Source organism: Panulirus ornatus, chromosome 20 (assembly GCF_036320965.1).
Source record: "Panulirus ornatus isolate Po-2019 chromosome 20, ASM3632096v1, whole genome shotgun sequence".
Taxonomy (NCBI): Eukaryota; Metazoa; Arthropoda; class Malacostraca; order Decapoda; family Palinuridae; genus Panulirus; species Panulirus ornatus.
Window position 1 is genome coordinate 73,941,170 of NC_092243.1, and position 22,197 is coordinate 73,963,366.

At 45.8% G+C, this 22,197-nt stretch overlaps 1 protein-coding gene across 31 annotated transcripts in view; it reads right to left on the bottom strand.

Annotated features, from left to right (window-relative positions):
* Positions 1-22,197, bottom strand: part of LOC139756140 (uncharacterized) — a 280,133-nt gene that overhangs the window by 180,403 nt on the left and 77,533 nt on the right. The window contains exon 1 of one of the 31 annotated variants that reach the window (XM_071675257.1): positions 11,314-11,580. The exons of the other annotated variants lie outside the window; for them this stretch is intronic. The gene's annotated coding sequence lies outside the window, so the exon portion shown is untranslated. Of the gene's footprint in view, positions 1-11,313; positions 11,581-22,197 lie in introns of those variants that run through there. 31 annotated transcript variants of the gene reach the window in all.

The window sequence follows — 22,197 nt, forward strand, 5'->3', positions numbered from 1 at the left end:
TTAAGAATATATGGTGTGGGAGGCAAGTTGTTAGAAGCAGTGAAAAGTTTTTATCGAGGATGTAAGGCATGTGTACGTGTAGGAAGAGAGGAAAGTGATTGGTTCTCAGTGAATGTAGGTTTGCGGCAGGGGTGTGTGATGTCTCCATGGTTGTCTAATTTGTTTATGGATGGGGTTGTTAGGGAGGTAAATGCAAGGGTTTTGGAAAGAGGAGCAAGTATGAAGTCTGTTGGGGATGAGAGAGCTTGGGAAGTGAGTCAGTTGTTGCTCGCTGATGATACAGCGCTGGTGGCTGATTCATGTGAGAAACTGCAGAAGCTGGTGACTGAGTTTGGTAAAGTGCGTGAAAGAAGAAAGTTAAGAGTAAATGTGAATAAGAGCAAGGTTATTAGGTACAGTAGGGTTGAGGGTCAAGTCAATTGGGAGGTAAGTTTGAATGGAGCAAAACTGGAGGAAGTAAAGTGTTTTAGATATCTGGGAGTGGACCTGGCAGCGGATGGAACCATGGAAGCGGAAGTGGATCATAGGGTTGGGAAGGGGGCGAAAATCCTGGGGGCCTTGAAGAATGTGTGGAAGTCGAGAACATTATCTCGGAAAGCAAAAATGGGTATGTTTGAAGGAATAGTGGTTCCAACAATGTTGTATGGTTGCGAGGCGTGGGCTATGGATAGAGTTGTGCGCAGGAGGATGGATGTGCTGGAAATGAGATGTTTGAGGACAATGTGTGGTGTGAGGTGGTTTGATCGAGTAAGTAACGTAAGGGTAAGAGATATGTGTGCAAATAAAAAGAGCGTGGTTGAGAGAGCAGAAGAGGGTGTTTTGAAATGGTTTGGGCACATGGAGAGACTGAGTGAGGAAAGATTGACCAAGAGGATATATGTGTCGGAGGTGGAGGGAACGAGGAGAAGTGGGAGACCAAATTGGAGGTGGAAAGATGGAGTGAAAAAGATTTTGTGTGATCGGGGCCTGAACATGCAGGAGGGTGAAAGGAGGGCAAGGAATAGAGTGAACTGGATCGATGTGGTATACCGGGGTTGACGTGCTGTCAGTGGATTGAATCAGGGCATGTGAAGCGTCTGGGGTAAACCATGGAAAGCTGTGTAGGTATGTATATTTGCGTGTGTGGACGTCTGTATATACATGTGTATGGGGGTGGGTTGGGCCATTTCTTTCGTCTGTTTCCTTGCGCTACCTCGCAAACGCGGGAGACAGCGACAAAAAAAAAGAAATATATATATATATATATATATATATATATATATATATATATATATATATATATATATATATATAATCTGGGGATAGGGGATTAAGAATACTTCCCACGTATTCCCTGCGTGTCGTAGAAGGCGACTAAAAGGGGAGGGATCGGGGGGCTGGAAATCCTCCCCTCTCGTTTTTTTTTTTTTATTTTCCAAAAGAAGGAACAGAGGGGGCCAGGTGAGGATATTCCAAAAAAGGCCCAGTCCTCTGTTCCTAACGCTACCTCGCTAACGCGGGAAATGGCGAATAGTTTAAAAAAAAGAAAGAATATATATATATATATATATATATATATATATATATATATATATATATATATATATAAACAGAGAAGAGGTAGTGAAAGCTTTGCGGAAGATGAAAGCCGGCAAGGCGGCGGGTTTGGATGGTATTGCAGTGGAATCTATTAAAAAAGGGGGTGACTGTGTTGCTGACTGGCTGGTGAGGATATTCAATGTATGTATGATTCATGGTGAAGAGTCTGAGGATTGGCGGAATGCATGTATAGTGCCACTGTACAAAGGCAAAAGGGATAAAGGTGAGTGTTCAAATTACAGATGTATAAGTGTGTTGAGTATCCCTGGGAAATTATATGGGAGGGTATTGATTGAGAGGGTGAAGGCATGTACAGAGCATCAGATTGGGGAAGAGCAGTGTGGTTTCAGAAGTGGTAGAGGATGTGTGGATCAGATGTTTGCTCTGAAGAATGTATGTGAGAAATACTTAGAAAAGCAAATGGATTTGTATGTAGCATTTATGGATCTGGAGAAGGCATATGATAGAGTTGATAGAGATGCTCTGTGGAAGGTATTTAGAGTGTATGGTGTGGGAGGTAAGTTGCTGGAAACAGTGAAAAGTTTTTATCTAGGATGTAAGGCATGTGTGCGAGTAGAAAGAGAGGAAAGTGAGTGGCTCCCAGTGAATGTCGGTTTACGCCAGGGGTGTGTGATGTCTCCATGGTTGTTTAATTTGTTTATGGATGGGGTTGTTAGAGATGTGAATGCAGGAGTTTTGGATGTAAGGGCAAGTCTGTTGTGGATGAGAGGGTTTGGGAAGTGAGTCAGTTGATGTTCGCTAATGATATAGCGCTGGTGGCTGATTCGGGTGAGAAACTGCTGAAGCTGGTGACTGAGTTTGGTGAAGTGTGTGAAAGAAGAAAGCTGAGAGTAAATGTGGATAAGAGCAAGATTATTAGGTACAGTAGGGTTGAGGGACAAGTCAATTGGGAGGTAAGTTTGAATGGAGAAAAACTGGAGAAAGTGAAGTATTTTAGATATCTGGGAGTGGATTTGGCAGCGGATGGAATCATAGAAGCGGAAGTGTGTCACCGGATGGGGGAGGGGGGCGAAGGTTCTGGGAGCGTGGAAGAATGTGTGGAAGGCGAGAACGTTATCTCGAAAAGCAAAAATGGGTATGTTTGAAGAAACAGTGGTTCCAACAATGTTATATGGTTGTGAGGCATGGGCGATACATGGGGTTGTGCGGAGGAGGGTGGATGTGTTGGAAATGAGATGTTTGAGGACAATATGGGGTGTGAGGTTGGTTTGATGAGTAAGTAATGAAAGGGTAAGAGAGATAAGTGGTATTAAAAAGAGTGTGGTTGAGAGAGCAGAAGAGGGTGTATTGCAATAGTTTGGTCACATGGAGAGAATGAGTGAGGAAGGATTGACAAAGAGGATATGTGTCAGAGGTGGAGGGAACGAGAAGTGGGAGACCAAATTGGAGGTGGAGGGATGGAGTGAAAAAGATTTTGAGTGATCGGGGCTTGAACATACAGGAGGGTGAAAGGCGTGCAAACAACAGAGTGAATTGGAAAGATGTGGTATACCGGGGTCGACGTGCTGTCAATGGATTGAACCAGGGTATGTGAAGCGTCTGGGGTAAACCATGGAAAGTTTTGTGGCGCCTGGATGTGGGAAGGGAGCTGTGGTTTCGGTGAAAGCTAGAGACTGAGTGTGAACGAATGTGGCCTTTGTTGTTTCTTGGAGCTACATCGCGCTCACGCGGGGGGAGGGGGGTGTCATTTCATGTGTGGTTGGGTGGCGGCAAGAATGGATGAAGGCAGCATATATGAATATGTACATGTGTAAATATATATGTATATGTCTGTGTATGTATGTGCATGTATACATTGAAATGTAAGGTATGTATATGTGCGTGTGTGGGCGTTTATGTATATACATGTGTATGTGGGTGGGTTGGGCCACTCTTTCGTCTGTTTCCTTGCGTTACCTTGCTGAAGCGGGAGACAGCGTCAAAGTATAATATAATATGTGTGGCGAGGTGGCGACGAGAATGAATAAGGGCAGACAGTATGAATTATGTACATGTGTATATATGTATGTGTATGTACATATATGTATACGTTGAGATGTATAGGTATGTATATGTGCGTGTGTGGACATGTATGTATATACATGTATGTTTGTATATACATGTATGTACATACATGTATGTGTATACAGTTTTTCTGTGTCAGTTTGACGCTGCAGGCGTCCAGTGTCTATTATAGATGCATCTCGCAACTTAGTATCATCCGTAAATTTAAAAATCTTAAAGTAAAGCCCATTATTAGCATCATTCTTATATATGAGAAAGAGAACCGGTCCCAAGACTGTTCCCTGTGGCACACGAACTGTTAATCACTCCTCTATTTACGGCCACTCAACCATTTCCCAAACCACCGAAGTACAACCCCCATCTATAACATGTGACCTAACTTTTGCTCGTAAACTTTGACGTGGAACTTCATCGAATGATTTTTGAAAAATCAAAAAGATGACATCAACTGCTTTGCTTTCATCGTGTGTGTTGATAATTTCATAAAAGAATCAAGCATATTTGTGAAACGCACAGCGATTTCGTCGAAAACCATACTGAGAATCATTTATAAAGTGGAGGTCTTGTAAATGGTTTACAATCCTATCCTAAATGATGGTTTCCAATCGTTTACCAAGTTCAGACTTTAAGGTAATCGGACGATAATTCCCGGACGGTGATCTATTACTTTTTTAAAAAATATCGGTGTTACATAAACAAATTTCCATAGCTCCGGAACATTTTCCGTAGTAAGTGGCTTTGTAACGAGCGACCCAATGGATTAACTGTTTCATTTATCGCCTCCTTCAGCGTCCTAAGATAAAGTCTATTTGGACCTGCGGTTTGATTGACTCTCATACCATTCAGCGATTAACGGATATCTTCATCTGTTATTTCTAGATGTTCCAAAACGTTTTCCCTCCTCCCCTCTTGGTGACGTCACGCAGCGGCACGCCCGGCTAACCTGACGCACCCAGCTTTCATTGATCAGATAAAGAGAGTAACAGCCTACCGTATTCATCCCTCATTGGTGCACCCAGCTTTCATTGATCAGATAAAGAGAGTATCAGCCTACCGTATTCATCCCTCATTGGTTAATATTGTTCCCACTTTAATCTTTGATTTTTGTACATATACGTAGACTATACAGTACTGTCCTTGCACTTGCTGTCAGGAGGGCATTACACGTTCCATGGAAGTGAACGTTCAAAGAGAGAGAGAGAGAGAGAGAGAGAGAGAGAGAGAGAGAGAGAGAGAGAGAGAGAGAGAGAGAGAGAGAGAGAGAGAGAGAGAGAGAGCGTTTGCGGACGGTAATGTTACATAATGTAGGTGTGCGATACAACGCCAAGTAGACGACACCGCCACGCCCAGCTGGCTAGGATGCGGGAACACACACACACACACACACACACACACACACACACACACACACAAGTGGGGAAGCCAGGGTTACAACATTAACGTAATAACAACCCCCCCTGCCTGGCGTCACTGTCTGAAACTCCTGAGTTATAAACTACGGCCCTTGGGTACGGCAGGGCAGGCCTTCGTGCCACACAAAGGCCGTACCGCCGCGCTGAACCTTCTCCCTGAGGTCAAACTAAAATGGTAATCATTCGATACACAACGTACAGCAAAAATTTCTTTCTTTTTTCAAATGACTCGACAAGACTACCACGAGGGTACGACGGATTTAATAGCGCATCCTGAGTTATTTACACAAGTGGCAATATCCACCGCTACTAATGGCTCAGGACATACATGAACACGTGACTCTTCTGAGAAACATGAGTCATGACAATGATCAACACACACACACACACACACACACACACACACACACACACTCACACACACACACTGCAGGCACAACACATACAGTGGGAGGAGGGGGCTGGCTGCTGCTGGTGCGGGGAGGCGGGAGGACGATGCAGACGGTGTGGAGACCGAGGAAGTCACACAAGCCTCGACCCAATGCGTTAACTTGTACTGAGATACGGACGATGGACGCTCCAAGACTTGCCTCCACCGAGCCATGTGCCCTACACCCACGCTCTCAAGAAAATGCTTTCTCTATACCCTCACAAAAAAAGAAAAAAAAATGCAATGGTTAGGAACGGTGGAGAGAAGCAGTGGTGGCGATGGTGGAGGTGTGTCGGAGTGGAAGCAGGTGCTGGTGGTGGTGGTGATGTTGGAGGCAGGCAGAGGTGGAGGTGGAGGTGGTGGTGGTGAAGGCAGATAGATGGTGATGCGTGGTAGGACTAGAGACGGGTGGTAGTGTTGATGGCAGGTGATGGTGGGTGGTAGTAGAGTGGAGGCGGGTGGTGGTGGTGGGTAGTGGTAGTGGCGGAGGTAGGTGGGTGTGGGTGACGGTGATGGGTGGTGGTGGTGGTGGTGGTGGGTGGTAGTAGGAGTTGAGGCGGGTGGTGGGTAGTGGTAGTGGTGGAGGTAGGTGGGTGTGGGTGACGGTGAAGGGTGGTGGTGGTGGTGGGTGGTAGTAGGAGTTGAGGCGGGTGATGGTGGTGGGTAGTGGTGGAGGTAGGTGGGTGTGGGTGACGGTGATGGGTGGTGGTGGTGGTGGGTGGTGGTAGGAGTTGAGGCGGGTGATGGTGGTGGGTAGTGGTAGTGGCGGAGGCAGGTGGGTGTTGGTGACGGTGATGGGTGGTGGTGGGGGCAGATTGTGATGGACACACCAACAAGTGAAAGCAGGAGTCCAATACAAATCTGTTGGAGGATTGTGGAGGAGGAAGAGGTGGTGGTGGTGGTGGTGTGGTGTGTCTTGCGTAACACCAACATTGTGTAGCCGCTGGCCACACGGCAGGCAGCGGTGGTGGTGGCCGCCACTGGTCAGGTCACCAGAATGGCTATTCCAAAACTAGATCACATAAATAATTAATCTGAATAAAGAACGTGTGCAGGAAATAAGGCTAGACGGCCTGGCTGCAACATCCTTCCCACACAAGGGATATACACACAGCCCGGCTCATTCATACCACATTAAATTGTTAGATTTGTAGAGAATGTGTAGGGATATGTAAATCTTATTATCATTATCATATATATATATATATATATATATATATATATATATATATATATATATATATATATATATATATATATATATATATAAAGTTTATCACCGCCAATGATGAAGGCTGACGTGAGTGATGCCTCACAAGCTCAGACCACACCATCAGGAAAGACTTGATGATCCTCAGCCTGCGCCCCACATGACACACGCACACCACCACCACCACCACCACACTCTGGGGAGAAACTGTTAACAACAGACTGTTGACAACGGACCTTAAAACCGTCACAATTCCTCTCTGACGCGAGATGGTCCTCCCCCAACCACCCACGCGTCCCTAGGCCTCACTCTAGCCCACCCGTGTCACCCTCCTGTGTCTACTACGTACTCACTGTACTTGCCTCCGCCCAACACTAACCATGAACCCTTCATCCACACTACCACTGAAATGCTTTGCCTATATACAACTGGTAAATAAAGACGTAAAATCAAATAAAAATCTACTCGAGAATTGAATCAACGTTAAAGGGGGAAAAAATGTAATAATGTTACACAATCTGACACGCTTTCGAAGATCTGTAAGGTGGACTGTGTTGTGCTGGAGGTGGAGGCAGACTGTGATGGTGGCAAATGGTGATAGTGGTGTGTGGTGGTACTAACAAGACGGTAGGTGGCTAGATGGATGCTCGGGGCTGTCTTGAGCAGTGCATCAGCCGGGTCAGAAGGTGGGGACGGTGGGTAGGTCAGATGGGTGATGATGGATGCTCAACGAGTAGGTCAGGTGGGTGTTGGTGGCAGTGGGTACGTCCGGTGGGTGTTTCTAGGTGGCAGCGAGCATGTCAGGCGGGTGCTTGTGGTAACGGGCAGGTCAGGTGGGTAGTGCAAGTGGCAAGGGGCAAGTCAGGAGAGTAGTGGTGGTGGTGGCAGCAGGTAGGTTAGGTTGGTGGTAGCAGTGGGTTGGTTAGGTAGGTGCAGGAACTGGTGGTGGTGGCAATCGGCATGTGGGTTGGGAGGTGGTGGTGGTAGCAAGCAGATCAGAGAAGTGGTGGAGTCAGAGGCGGGATCAGGTGGGTGGTAGGAGTGATGGTAACTGGCAGTCAGGTGGGAGGCGAGACTGGTGATGGAAACAGAAAGGTCGAGTGGGTGGTACTGGTGTTGGTAATGGTGGTAGCTGGCAGAACAAATGGGAGGAGGCGATGGTTATGATGTCAGCGGGCAGGTTAAGCATTGGTTACAGTAGCAGCGGGCAGGTTAAGTGAGTGAAAGCAGTGGCTACAGTGGCAGTGGCCAGGTTAAGTGGGTGTAAGCAGTGGCTACAGTGGCAGCGGGCAGGTTAAGTGGGTGTAAGCAGTGGCTACAGTGGCAGCGGGCAGGGTAAATGGGTGTAAGCAGTGATTATAGCGGCAGCGAGCAGAGTATGTGGGTGTAAGCAGTGGTTACAGTGGCAGCGGGTAGGGTAAAGGGGTGTAAGCAGTGGTTAGTGGCAGCGGGCAGGTTAAGTGGGTGTAAGCAATGGCTACAGTGGCAGCGGGCAGGGTAAGTGGGTGTAAGCAGTGGTTACAGTGGCAGCGGGCAGGGTAAGGAAAGCAGTGGTTACAGTGGCAGCTGGCAGGTCAGGTGGGTGGTGTGGTGGTAGACCATTGTGAGAGGGTTGCTGAAGTTCCGGAAAACAATGAAAATGCAGACGTAATTTACACATACTTTGCAAAAACATTTGACAAATGTGACTAAAGTGTCATAGCACATAAAACCGGCACAATTTGGGAGACGGATATACAACTTTTTAACTAACAGATCACAACATGTAGTTGTAAATTATGTCATCTCCTGGGCCTCTACGGGAAACAGTCAGTCCCTCAAGTCTTCATTATTAAATGTATATTGATACGAACATGAGACACAGTTTCATATCATCCTTTCCGGATGATACAAGAGTATATATGAGAATCAAGTCAACGGAAGATGCTAAAAGGTTACAGAGAGACATAAGCAGTCTTTCACTGGGCAACCAAGAACAACATGCTTCAACTCCTCCTCCGGTACAGTTAAAATGAAATGAAAAAGAACGCAGAATATCGTGACAGACACAGGCGGTACCTTTCAGCCAACACAACACAACGGCTTCCTTATGCACAAGGATATCAGTCTGGATCCCGCAGACCTAAAAGCAAGGGAAGGAACAGCAATAATATTTTTAAAAGCTCTAATTCTTTCACGAAATTAATATTGTTGCATTCTAACATCACAAAATAAAAACGGCGAAAATGCGCAATTGGAAAGTGTTCCGAGATCTTTCACAGCCTAAATTAACCAAGTTTAAGGAACTAAGTTACGGGGAACGGCTGAAACCTCGGAGGCTATACTCCCTGAAACGTAGACGGGAGAGGTATACCATCATCTACATCTGCTTGGTTCCCAACTTACATGCGTAAATAACATCCTACTGGCACGACTGGCATAGAAGACTCCGTAAACTAATACCACCGAAGCCCAAGGGCGCGATATGCACAAAAAGATAGAACACCTTAAACATCCGTACTCAAGACTCCTCAACACCTTGCCATCTACTCTCAATAACAGGAGAGGAAGCACAACTTTAAGAGTGGATGAGACCAGCCAGGCTGAGGGGGGCTATGTAGGCCTGAGGGCTGCGGCTTCCAAACGCTTGATCGACCAAGAACCAAATCCACCAGCCTGGGCCCAGCCTGGCCTGTGGGGGATGAAGACCCCCCAAGGACCGCCTGGTAATGGTGGTGATGGTGGCAGCAAGCAGGTCAAGTGGGTGGTGCTGGTGGCAGCGAGTAGGGCAGGTGGGTGGTGCTGGTAGCAGCGGGATGGTCAGGTGGGTGGTGGTGGTGGAAGAGGACAGCAGGTCAGGTGGGTGGTGCTGGTGGAAGAAGAGGACAGCAGGTCAGGTGGGTGGTTGTGGTGGTGAAGGGGACAGCAGTCAGGTCACGTGGATAGTAGTGGTGGTGATATTGGCAAATCAGGTGGGTGGTGGCAGCAGTGGCATCGGGCAGGGCAGGTGGGTGGTGGAGGTGGTGGTGGCAGCGGGCAGGTCAGGTGGGTGGAGGCGGTGGTGGCGGCGGCGGCGGGCGGGGCCGGGTCTTGCGTCACCGCCGCTACACTTGGCAGCCCTACACCCAGACAGTGCCAACAATGCACCAGGCCACGGTCTTCACTACACCCTACGCCCACTCACGCCACATGCCTACCAAATTTAAAATCCCCTAATCTGTTACCTTGGTCCTCTGAAGCGAACATAACGTAATCTTCATTCACCAGTGGATTCGGCCGATAAATTATTAACTAATGATATAATCACTTTTTCTATAAAGGCGCAGTGGGTTTATTTCTGTCGTAACATATATCCCATGTTGTGCCGGAGCACACATTCCCGCGTGCCTGTACTCCCTAACACAAGGGCCTGCTCATGTGTCTGTCTGTCTGTCAGCGAATGGCTGTCTATTTGATTGCGTCCGAGGTGACTGAAACGTGTGTAGGCGTACATGCATATATATCTACCTACGTCAACACGTTTGTATAATTCCAAATAAGTATAATATACGAGTGTGCATAATATATATATATATATATATATATATATATATATATATATATATAATATGCAGGAGGGTGAAAGGCGTGCAAAGGATAGAATGAATTGGGAAGATGTGGTATTGTACGGCTGAAATCCATGGGAAGTTTTGTGGCGCCTGGCTGTGGACAGGGAGCTGTGGTCCCGGTGCATTACACATGACGGCTACAAAATGGATGTGAGCGAATGCAGCCTTTCTATGTCTGTTCCTGGCGCTACTTCACTAACGAGGAAAACGACAATAAAGCATGGAAAAAAATTACACTTATCTGTTACCGGACTCCGCCTCAACGTGATTACATTGCGGGTGATGTCACCTTCGGCAAGGGCGTCATTGTTATTGGACGAAAGGGAGTACGATGAAGTTACACTCGGAGCAAAATGCATTCTCGAAGCCGCAAAAGCCCCCACATATGGGGTACTATTATAATAATCAAATCTCATATATATATATATATATATATATATATATATATATATATATATATATATATATATATATATATATCCCGTCGGAATTTCTCGGCACTGTAAACGTCTAACTCTGTCTAGGAAGAACATTCGTAAACATCCGCGTTGCTAAATAGTAAAATATATAAAGACGCCGCCGCCAAGACACGATCAACAGAAGCCCCAGCCCTTACCCGCTACGAGTTCTGACACAACTGTGTGAAGCAGGTGTGGTATGAGGGTGCAGTGTACATATCAGCCGTGCACTGTGGTGTGCTGATGTGTTGAGAGATAGGATATAGAGGTATGAGTGTATGTACAAGGAAGCGAAAGGTGGGAGGTCTCCAATGAACGAGTGGATTACAGATTGGCTAAATGGTACATGAAATAGTATATATATATATATATATATATATATATATATATATATATATATATATATATATATATATATATATACTGAAAAAGACCTAAAAATGTGAAATGAAGCCTTGAACAATCAAACTAGGCTGCCCAAAGACCATTAGAGCACTCAGCATGAAGAAAAGAACTTGGTATTCTCATCCCAAGCACTGATTACAGAATACCCGAAACCTGTCTTATGACAGCGACTGCAACTCGTGCTTCAACGTTTGTGTCCAGTACTTACCGTAGTGGCGATGAGCCTAACCCTCCTTAACCGAACGCTCGCTTACAACGCACTGCTCCGCACACCACAATGTGAAGACGGGTTATAACCAATACGTGAAACTACACCACGCCTCTTGTCAAAGTCTTAACAGCGGTAATCCTACACTGAGGAGATAAAATGAGGTGAGCCTATTCACTTGTGTCAGGTCAAACTCGAGTCTGGCCCGCAGGACACGTACCGCTGCGGCGTGACGCACCCAGTCAGCCGCTGGCGTCACTACTGTTCTCGCCTTTGATATTAAGAATCCGGCCGGCACGAGACTATCCGTGGCACGTCAGTGAATGCCGGTGTAAGATTTTCTTTTTTCCTCCTGAGGCTTCTTTGCGCATTCTGACTTTCATTTCTGGTATATATATATATATATATATATATATATATATATATATATATATATATATATATATATATATATATATATATATTTTTTTTTTTTTTTTTTTTTTTTTTATACTTTGTCGCTGTCTCCCGCGTTTGCGAGGTAGCGCAAGGAAACAGACGAAAGAAATGGCCCAACCCCCCCCCATACACATGTACATACGTCCACACACGCAAATATACATACCTACACAGCTTTCCATGGTTTACCCCAGACGCTTCACATGCCTTGATTCAATCCACTGACAGCACGTCAACCCCTGTATACCACATCGCTCCAATTCACTCTATTCCTTGCCCTCCTTTCACCCTCCTGCATGTTCAGGCCCCGATCACACAAAATCTTTTTCACTCCATCTTTCCACCTCCAATTTGGTCTCCCTCTTCTCCTCGTTCCCTCCACCTCCGACACATATATCCTCTTGGTCAATCTTTCCTCACTCATTCTCTCCATGTGCCCAAACCATTTCAAAACACCCTCTTCTGCTCTCTCAACCACGCTCTTTTTATTTGCACACATCTCTCTTACCCTTACGTTACTCACTCGCTCAAACCACCTCACACCACACATTGTCCTCAAACATCTCATTTCCAGCACATCCATCCTCCTGCGCACATCTCTATCCATAGTCCACGCCTCGCAACCATACAACATTGTTGGAACCACTATTCCTTCAAACATACCCATTTTTGCTTTCCGAGATAATGTTCTCGACTTCCACACATTCTTCAAGGCTCCCAGAATTTTCGCCCCCTCCCCCACCCTATGATCCACTTCCGCTTCCATGGTTCCATCCGCTGCCAGATCCACTCCCAGATATCTAAAACACTTCACTTCCTCCAGTTTTTCTCCATTCAAACTCACCTCCCAATTGACTTGACCCTCAACCCTACTGTACCTAATAACCTTGCTCTTATTCACATTTACTCTTAACTTTCTTCTTTCACATACTTTACCAAACTCAGTATATATATATATATATATATATATATATATATATATATATATATATATATATATATATATATATATATATATATATAATTTTCCTTGCGGTCTTTTATAACCGTATTTAAAGGTTTTTTTTATGGTTAAGAAATACAAATTTGTGGCATGAGACGGAAATAGCCATTGAGTTTCCACCCACAAAAAAAAAAGTCAAAGGCGAGTCGTAGGAAGGTTGCTGTTTCTAAAGTCTTTGTTTAGTTCCACTAATGTTTCTGGCAATTAGTCTAACAACGACCGGGACACTGCTCTACCCAATTTCATGGGTTTTTGATGAGTAACGGTTTATTTCCTGATTACTTAATTTACCCATTGACTAAAACAAAGCTGATTCAGGGTAGGACGTTGAATAACAATTAAAGCACTCTAGGCCTCCTACCTTGTGAGAAAAAAAAACAGTAATATACTTTCTCGACGCTAATTGCACATAGTTTGAACAAACAAACCTGTAATTTCTTTTAATATGATACACAGGATGTTCGCTGTGATGCAAAATACCCCATCAACGACCCCTGTGAAAAAAACAACTTTGAGTTTGAGCTACACCAATCCACCCGTGTGTTGCACAGAATGTTGCCCACCAGGGATCCTCACTACCCAGTCTGTCGTGGCCATCAGGGAAGTGGGGGCTTAACAAAATAGCCACACGCCCTCCTTACCTGACTGTTTCCCTCGATGCCCAAACAATTTCCAACCCACCATCCCAACTCCTAACCATCGCATCAAATTGCTCAAGAAACTGTCGAAGCGTAGCACCCTTTTTCAGGCCCTCCCGAGCTTCCTCCCGCTCTCTTTCCTCCCCACACACTGGGGTCTCATGACACTGAAATAACACAAGTTGTTCACCATTTTCAATCATAGTACTGAATACCTCATGCCCCCTAATTACACCGTACACTAACACATTACTCACCTTCGCTCTTACATAGCCCATAGATAATACCCGATCTCTTAAGACATCAAAACTGCTGACATATTCACTGTGCTGCTCAAAAGAAAAGAAAAAAATAAATGCCTCTAATGATCTTTCTTCCCATGGTCCGGTACATAAGCACAAATAAAAATAATCAACCACATCTTGCATTATCCGTTTTCAATTTCACCCACACCAGTCTAGATCTCATTACCTTGCACGCTGTCACACACGTCCATAATTCCTGTCTCAGCTGTAGTGCTACCTCTGCCTTAGTTACTGCCCTCTTACCAATCCCTCACTACTCCAAAGACACCTCCAAACCAATCTATCTTTTTTTTTTTTTTTACCCTTGAGCGTTGTTTCACTCAGAGCAAGAAAATCCAGGTTCCTTTCCTCAAGCATGTTGCCTATTTCTCCTTTCTTCTCATCTTGGTTATATCCACACACATCTAGACATCACAGCTTGAGCTTTTGGGGAGGATGAGCACTCCCCGCTTATATATATATATATATATATATATATATATATATATATATATATATATATATATTTATTTATATATTTTATTATACATTGTCGCTGTCTCCCGCGTTTGCGAGGTAGCGCAAGGAAACAGACGAAAGAAATGGCCCAACCCCCCCCCATACACATGTATATACATACGTCCACACACGCAAATATACATACCTACACAGCTTTCCATGGTTTACCCCAGACGCTTCACATGCCTTGATTCAATCCACTGACAGCACGTCAACCCCGGTATACCACATCGCTCCAATTCACTCTATTCCTTGCCCTCCTTTCACCCTCCTGCATGTTCAGGCCCCGATCACTCAAAATCTTTTTCACTCCATCTTTCCACCTCCAATTTGGTCTCCCTCTTCTCCTCGTTCCCTCCACCTCCGACACATATATCCTCTTGGTAAATCTTTCCTCACTCATTCTCTCCATGTGCCCAAACCACTTCAAAACACCCTCTTCTGCTCTCTCAACCACGCTCTTTTTATTTCCACCCATCTCTCTTACCCTTACGTTACTCACTCGATCAAACCACCTCACACCACACATTGTCCTCAAACATCTCATTTCCAGCACATCCATCCTCCTGCGCACAACTCTATCCATAGCCCACGCCTCGCAACCATACAACATTGTTGGAACCACTATTCCTTCAAACATACCCATTTTTGCTTTCCGAGATAATGTTCTCGACTTCCACACATTCTTCAAGGCCCCCAGAATTTTCGCCCCCTCCCCCACCCTATGATCCACTTCCGCTTCCATGGTTCCATCCGCTGCCAGATCCACTCCAAGATATCTAAAACACTTCACTTCCTCCAGTTTTTCTCCATTCAAACTCACCTCCCAATTGACTTGACCCTCAACCCTACTGTACCTAATATATATATATATATATATATATATATATATATATATATATATATATATATATATATATATATATATATATATATACATATATACCCAGCTTCTTATATTCCTTCCGTGCGCATCTGAAGTGGTATCTCTCCATGGTTACATTTCTCAAACGTCTGCGCGAAATGTGTGTAAAACATGAGCATCATTGTTTTCTCCGTTACTTCACAGACCTCAACATAATGGTCGTGTTGCGAACGACACCAATGTCCCGCTGTATATCCGTCCCGCGTCTCTCCGGCTGTATCCGTTGTCTCAGTATCTATATTTGTTCATCATTTTACTCGGTGCTATTTTAGAGCGATGTTAGCGTAACCGGCCTGTACTTTTTCCCTTTTTTATGTGTATGTGTGAGTGTGAGTAACCGCTTTGGTTCCCGCTTTATGTAAAGGAGCTATGCCATTTAAGTTTCTAAAAAAGAAAATCTTAGCAATGGTACCAGTGCGTTGTAAGTGTTGAATGTTCCTGCAGCTGTTTTGAGCAGTTTCATCGGTAAACTTTTAAAAGGTCTGAGTATACAATACGTTGTCAACGGCTTTCCTTCAAAGTCACACAGAGCGGGATACTAATGATTCATTAGGGATTCTGTCGGCTTGTCACTCCTTTATGAGTTATTTTGCTCACTAAACACTTAGATAAAACAATGTCCTGGATATATATACACTGGTGACAGACACTGTACTGGATATATATATATATATATATATATATATATATATATATATATATATATATATATATATATATATATATATATATATATTATCCCTGGGGATAGGGGAGAAAGAATACTTCCCACGTATTCCCTGCATGTCGTAGAAGGCGACTAAAAGGGAAGGGAGCAGGGGGCTGGAAATCCCCCCCCCCTCTCGTTTTTAGTTTCCCAGGAACAGAAGAGCGGGCCAAGTGAGGATATTTCCTCAAAGGCTCAGTCCTCTGTTCTTAACGCTACCTCGCTAACGCGGGAAATGGTAAAAAGTATGATATATATATATATATATATATATATATATATATATATATATATATATATATATATATATATATATATATATATATATACTGACGATAGACAGTGTACTATATATATCCAAGACAATGTGTTGGATATATATAGTGATGACACAAAGTATGCTGAATATATATACAATGATGACTACAGTACTGGATATTTATAGTGATGACAGCTACTGTGTTGGATATATACAATGATGAAACATGCAAGTGAGGGGCTGCTACTCCCATACACACCACCAGACACACAATAATGAACCGTCATCACCAGACGAGCAGCTAAATCATTAACATTTAACACAAAATATGATTCATTAATCAAAGGCGATTGTCCATTTTTTTTTTCTGACCTCTCAAATCTAACTATATATTCTCACTGCAGCGCTAATGCTCGACTCATTTTGGTGGTGTTAGTCTTTATCAAGCTTCGTTATCGAGGAAAAGCCAAGCATGAGGTCATATGGCTATCACGCGCGCCCATTTCCTGCCCCTCCCAAGTCTGCTCAACGTTCATTTAACTACTGGACCGAACCACGACGGTACACCCCCCTGGAGCACAACGTTACGAACCCCAGGGTGTTATGGTCTCGTCCTTTGACCTCAATAACAGAGGGGTTAGGTCAGAGGTCGTGCCGTCGTGCCTGAGGACTGCAAGGGTCTTCGTGGTCAAGTGGTCGAGACTTGCGTCGTGGTCAAGCGGTCGAGACTTGCGTCGTGGTCAAGTGGTCGAGACTTGCGTCGCGGTCAAGCGGTCGAGACTTGCGTCGTGGTCAAGCGGTCAAGACTTGCGTCGTGGTCAAGCAGTCGAGACTTGCGTCGTGGTCAAGCGGTCGAGACTTGCGTCGTGGTCAAGCGGTCGAGACTTGCGTCGTGGTCAAGCGGTCGAGACTTGCGTCGTGGTCAAGTGGTCGAGACTTGCGTCGTGGTCAAGTGGTCGAGACTTGCGTCGTGGTCAAGCGGTCGAGACTTGCGTCGTGGTCAAGCGGTCGAGACTTGCGTCGTGGTCAAGCGGTCGAGACTTGCGTCGTGGTCAAGTGGTCGAGACTTGCGTCGTGGTCAAGCGGTCGAGACTTGCGTCGTGGTCAAGCGGTCGAGACTTGCGTCGTGGTCAAGTGGTCGAGACTTGCGTCGTGGTCAAGTGGTCGAGACTTGCGTCGTGGTCAAGTGGTCGAGACTTGCGTCGTGGTCAAGTGGTCGAGACTTGCGTCGAGGAATCCTCTCTCGCGCGCGTCTGGTCAAAGCATTCCTCCCTGCATACATTCCTCTCTATCAGACCCACAGAGCAACACCCACTCACCACCCACTCGTAATACTCACTACACACACACACACACACACACACACACACACACACACCTGCGTGCCAAGCTCACACTGTAATACTCACAACACACACTGTACACACTTAACACCTGCATGCCAAGCTCACATTGAGACACTCAGTATGTTAACGTAATGTTAACTCACACGATACAGCAGTCTTTTAATTTCTGTTAAACATCTTAAGTCTACAATACAACCTTTCATAAAGTAGTAACACACACACACACACAAATACATAACCGGAGACAGAGGTACGTACATTCCCCGACAAATACAGACGGGCACAAAAATAAAACAACACATCCTCTCTCTCTCTCTCTCTCTCTCTCTCTCTCTCTCTCTCTCTCTCTCTCTCTCTCTCTCTCTCTCTTCTCCAACGCTGACCCACGCATCATACCAGTACATAAACACATTCACACCAAACCCAACCATTACAATCACCAGTACAGCCTCTCACTACTTCCTAAACCATACCCAGCCAACGTAATGCAATGGATAATGTGAGGTCGAGAGCAACTCAGGGATGAGCCGTTGTGACGTCTGCTTCTTTTCTTACAACGTTTAGCTTTGGATTTTTTTCCCTTCAGTCTTTCCTAACGCCTACCGCCTGACCTTTCTCAAAACATAAGTTTTACACTTACACAAAAACACTACAACTATTTTCCCTTTTTTTTCGTTTCTCTATCTCTTGAGCTTTTCTTACATCTACAACAAGGTAAGCTTAACAAATAATTCATCGTGATATTATCACTAAATATGATTGTTTGATAACAGCCTTCAACTGTACTATCCTTCTTCATTAATAGTGGTGGGTGGGGAGGAGCCTTCTACTGTAGTATCCTGTCTCCATCAACAGTGGTGGGCGGGGAGGAGCCTTCTGCTTTAATATCCTGTCTCCAGCCATAGAGAATAGACACCCAATTAGTCTCTTCTCGCATCACAATGTCTAACATTATCTGTATTTCCCACGCACTCGCACACTACAATGAACAAGTACCTATAACACAAACACCATATCAACAAGACATTTCTCATCCACACTTTATGTTTCCCAAAGATAAAAATCGAGGAAACACACGCCCTATATATAATCCTCCCAGACCAGCACCTTTTCGAGGGGGGGAGTGAAGGAAGAGTGGATTAACTTGCTCTTCTCCAACGTAAGTGTGAGGGGGGGTAATGGCCGGGGGCTTGGGGAGAGGGGGGGGGGGGTTGGAGGGGCCGCTACCTTGTATCTCTCGAGCCACAAAGAATAAACACACCAGCACACACACACCTCTCACTCACACGCTATATCAGGCCCATGTTTGTTTTCCTCCCCTGCTGGGCGAAAGACTCGGGGAGAACCCTGCACTGTGATGCCGGCAGGGGAGGTGGATGGTTGTGTCTTGTGGAGGGAGCAAGGATGGGTGTAACAAATTCGCAACATGGTATGATAACCGATACTTAAGGTCTGTTGCCTTTTGTTCCTAAGGTCAGGTAGGCTTTCTTTAATAACTGTTTGCCGTTTCCTCCGTTTGAGCCAAGAACAGACGGGAAAAGGCGACAATGGTTCACTTCTGTTCTCTAGCTGTCGTGTGTAATGCACCGAAACCACAGCTCTCCTATCCACAACCAATCAGGCTCCACACACACACACACACACACACACACACACACACACCTTACCGTGGTTTCCCCACGGCTGCTTCGTATGCCCTGATTCAGTCCACTGACAGCACGTCATCCCCTTATATACCACATTATACAAATATGGACACCTGGACCGAAGCAATCAGCGCACCGTCACTAGTACTGTTATCTACGTCCAGGATGACGTAAGTTGTTCCAGGATGAGGCTGGAATCACTGTCGAATGATACTAATGCTTAATGGCGAGGTGGACGACCCCACCACGCCACTATCGCACGCTCTCAAGTGGCTACCTAGTGTTATAACGCACGCTGTTCCTCCTCACAGACACACTATCTCCACTCAATGACAGCCATTTCCCACCATGAGGGAGTGAGGGCAAACAAGCTGCGTAGCAAGTGATATATTGACAAGAAAGCCATCCCTTACACAGAGGAGAGAATGTTTCAACACACTTGCAAACCTCCTGCCGTCACCTTGCGTCCGTCATCGTCTATCAGTCAACTTTCCATCATTATTAACCTTCTCGGAAATCCACCGATCCACTGAACCGCAACCCTTTTGAAAATAATCTACGGGTGATCCATTTCTTTAAGTCCTCCTCATTCCATGCTGATCCATCATCTCACACGGCCGCTACAGGGCAAAATCGTCTTACATTGGCTGAAGTTCTGAAATCTCATGGAACCCTGTCGTGAACCAGAGAGCAAACTGAACCAAAATTATACAGTAATAATTAATTAATGGCAGGTCATTAATATTGTCTCCTCATTTCGTGATTATCCGACATGCAATCTGGCCAGCGGACCATACTAGGCAAGGTGAGTGATGCTGGCTCACCTGATCCTCTCTGGGTTATAGAGGGAATATCCACGACCCAATAGAGAAATGTGGTCTTCTGGGAAGGGTTAGCGTTATTTGGCCACGGAACACCAACAATCCTGACACAAGAGCCAACCCCGACACCACACGGGATGTATTCACCCCTTCTGGAGGATGGCTCCGCCCTTGAACACCGTAGTACGTCTGTCGAACACGTCGATGCCCTTAGATGTGATGACCGTGCCATTGATTTGACCCTTAAGGTTCAAAACCAAAGGCTAGACCATCGTGTTCAGTGGTTGTATACCGTCATGTCTCACAGGTCACACCACTGGGATCAAACGGAGTGCACGAAATACACCTCCAACTTACAAGCACTGGCGATAAACCCAGGTGGTGTGGGTCGGGTGTTCCCAAGGGCCGGTGAGGTAGCGATAAGTCGTCATTCAGATGGCGAGAACACAGTCACCCCTGTCGTGGACACCCACGGTCATATGACACGAACCAAACCATCGTCACCTACTACCACCACCAGCACCTCCTACCATACGTAACTATATCCCCACCACATAACTCACACTATATCTCCACACACACACACACACACACACACACAGGTGTAGGTGTAGCGCACCACCGACATGAGACCTTACAACTTCCATCCGCTCTGGTGGTTAAAATATCATCACTCGAAAGTTGCTACGGACGGGTGTATGAGTCTGTAATGCTTCTCTCCTGCCGTGCCTCACGACACACAGTCTCCAGTGTGCACCTTGAATGGCAATGATGGACAGGGGCACCACCTTGACGATGGCAGTCACTCCTGCGATCTTTCAGTGACCAGAAAGATCTGTAATGACTGTCAGGTCATTATATATATCGCCATCGACAATCACAACAGCATTAACAGCAGAGAAACAGCAGCTCCTCCACCACTGCTGCAGCAGCAGCAGCAGCAGCAGCAGCAGGATCGTCATACCCACGAACAAGAGGAGTGGCTGGAGGAGCAAAGCCTCACTACATGACACAAGCGACACCAACGCCTCCGTCACCACACGTTCTACACTAGACGTGACTACTATCACCCACCTTCACTCTCACGAACTACCACCATCACCCACTACAACCATTCTCATGATCTACCACCATCACCCACTACAACCATTCTCATGATCTACCACCATCACTCTCATGAACTACCACCACCACCAACATCACCAACGTAACAACGACAGGTAATGACCACCACCCGAGCCAACCACGGCAAGGCGTATGGCCGCCGCAGGAGCAGAGCCCCGTCCTCAGTCAGCACATACCAAGTGAGTGAGGGTCAAGCGCCCGAGTTCTCACGGCACAACAACGGCCCGTGCACCTCACCACAACACACCGTCCGCCCTACCTTGTCACGCGCAGTCCTCTAACACCACGGTAACACCATGTCTCCACACGTATAACAATACTAACGAGGCATTTAGACCGAATAACTACCGTACCTGTCAGCACGACGGTGCGACCCTCTGAGAACAACGGTACAACCCCCAGTCAGGGTCAGGTCAGATCCCAAGCCATCATACCTCGAGGCATCGTACAGCCGTGCTCAAAGTGTCGTACACCAAGGGGCGTGCCACCTGTACGGTTGCAGCGGGGGGGGGGGGGGTGTCCAAGCTGGCTGTGTCGTACCGTCGCGTCGTACAGCAGCGCTCGGTGTCATACCATCGCACGACCGCACAGGTTGGGGGAGGGGGAGGGGGTGGGGGTAGGAGAGGTTGAGAGAGACTCCCACCTCTTGCTAAAGTTAAGCATTACCCCCGAGCACCATTTACGCCCGCACTACACCTTCCCCCTATAATAAGGCACACGGACACCCACCTGCCTGGGTCGAGACACAGCTAAGCCGACTAAAGATAGCAGCGTGATGTGATATCTGTTTCTGGTGCCCTCCTGGGATTGGCTGCAGCCGTCGTGACGTCATTATTTACTCGAAAAGTTGAACAGCGGGTGTGGGTATTATGGCCACAACAGGGGAAGCAAGGAGTCCACCACACCCACGTACTAGTCACAACCTTCCAAAAACTTCCCTCTACACACACACACACACACACGCTCACACATACACACACTGAACTTGCTCATAAAGGTTAAGAACCTACGAGGTCTATTTGTTACACTCAGCCCAAGTAGATATAATATATATATATATATATATATATATATATATATATATATATATATATATATATATTTTTAATTTTCCAAAAGAAGGAACAGAGTGGGGCCAGGTGAGGATATTCCAAAAAAGGCCCAGTCCTCTGTT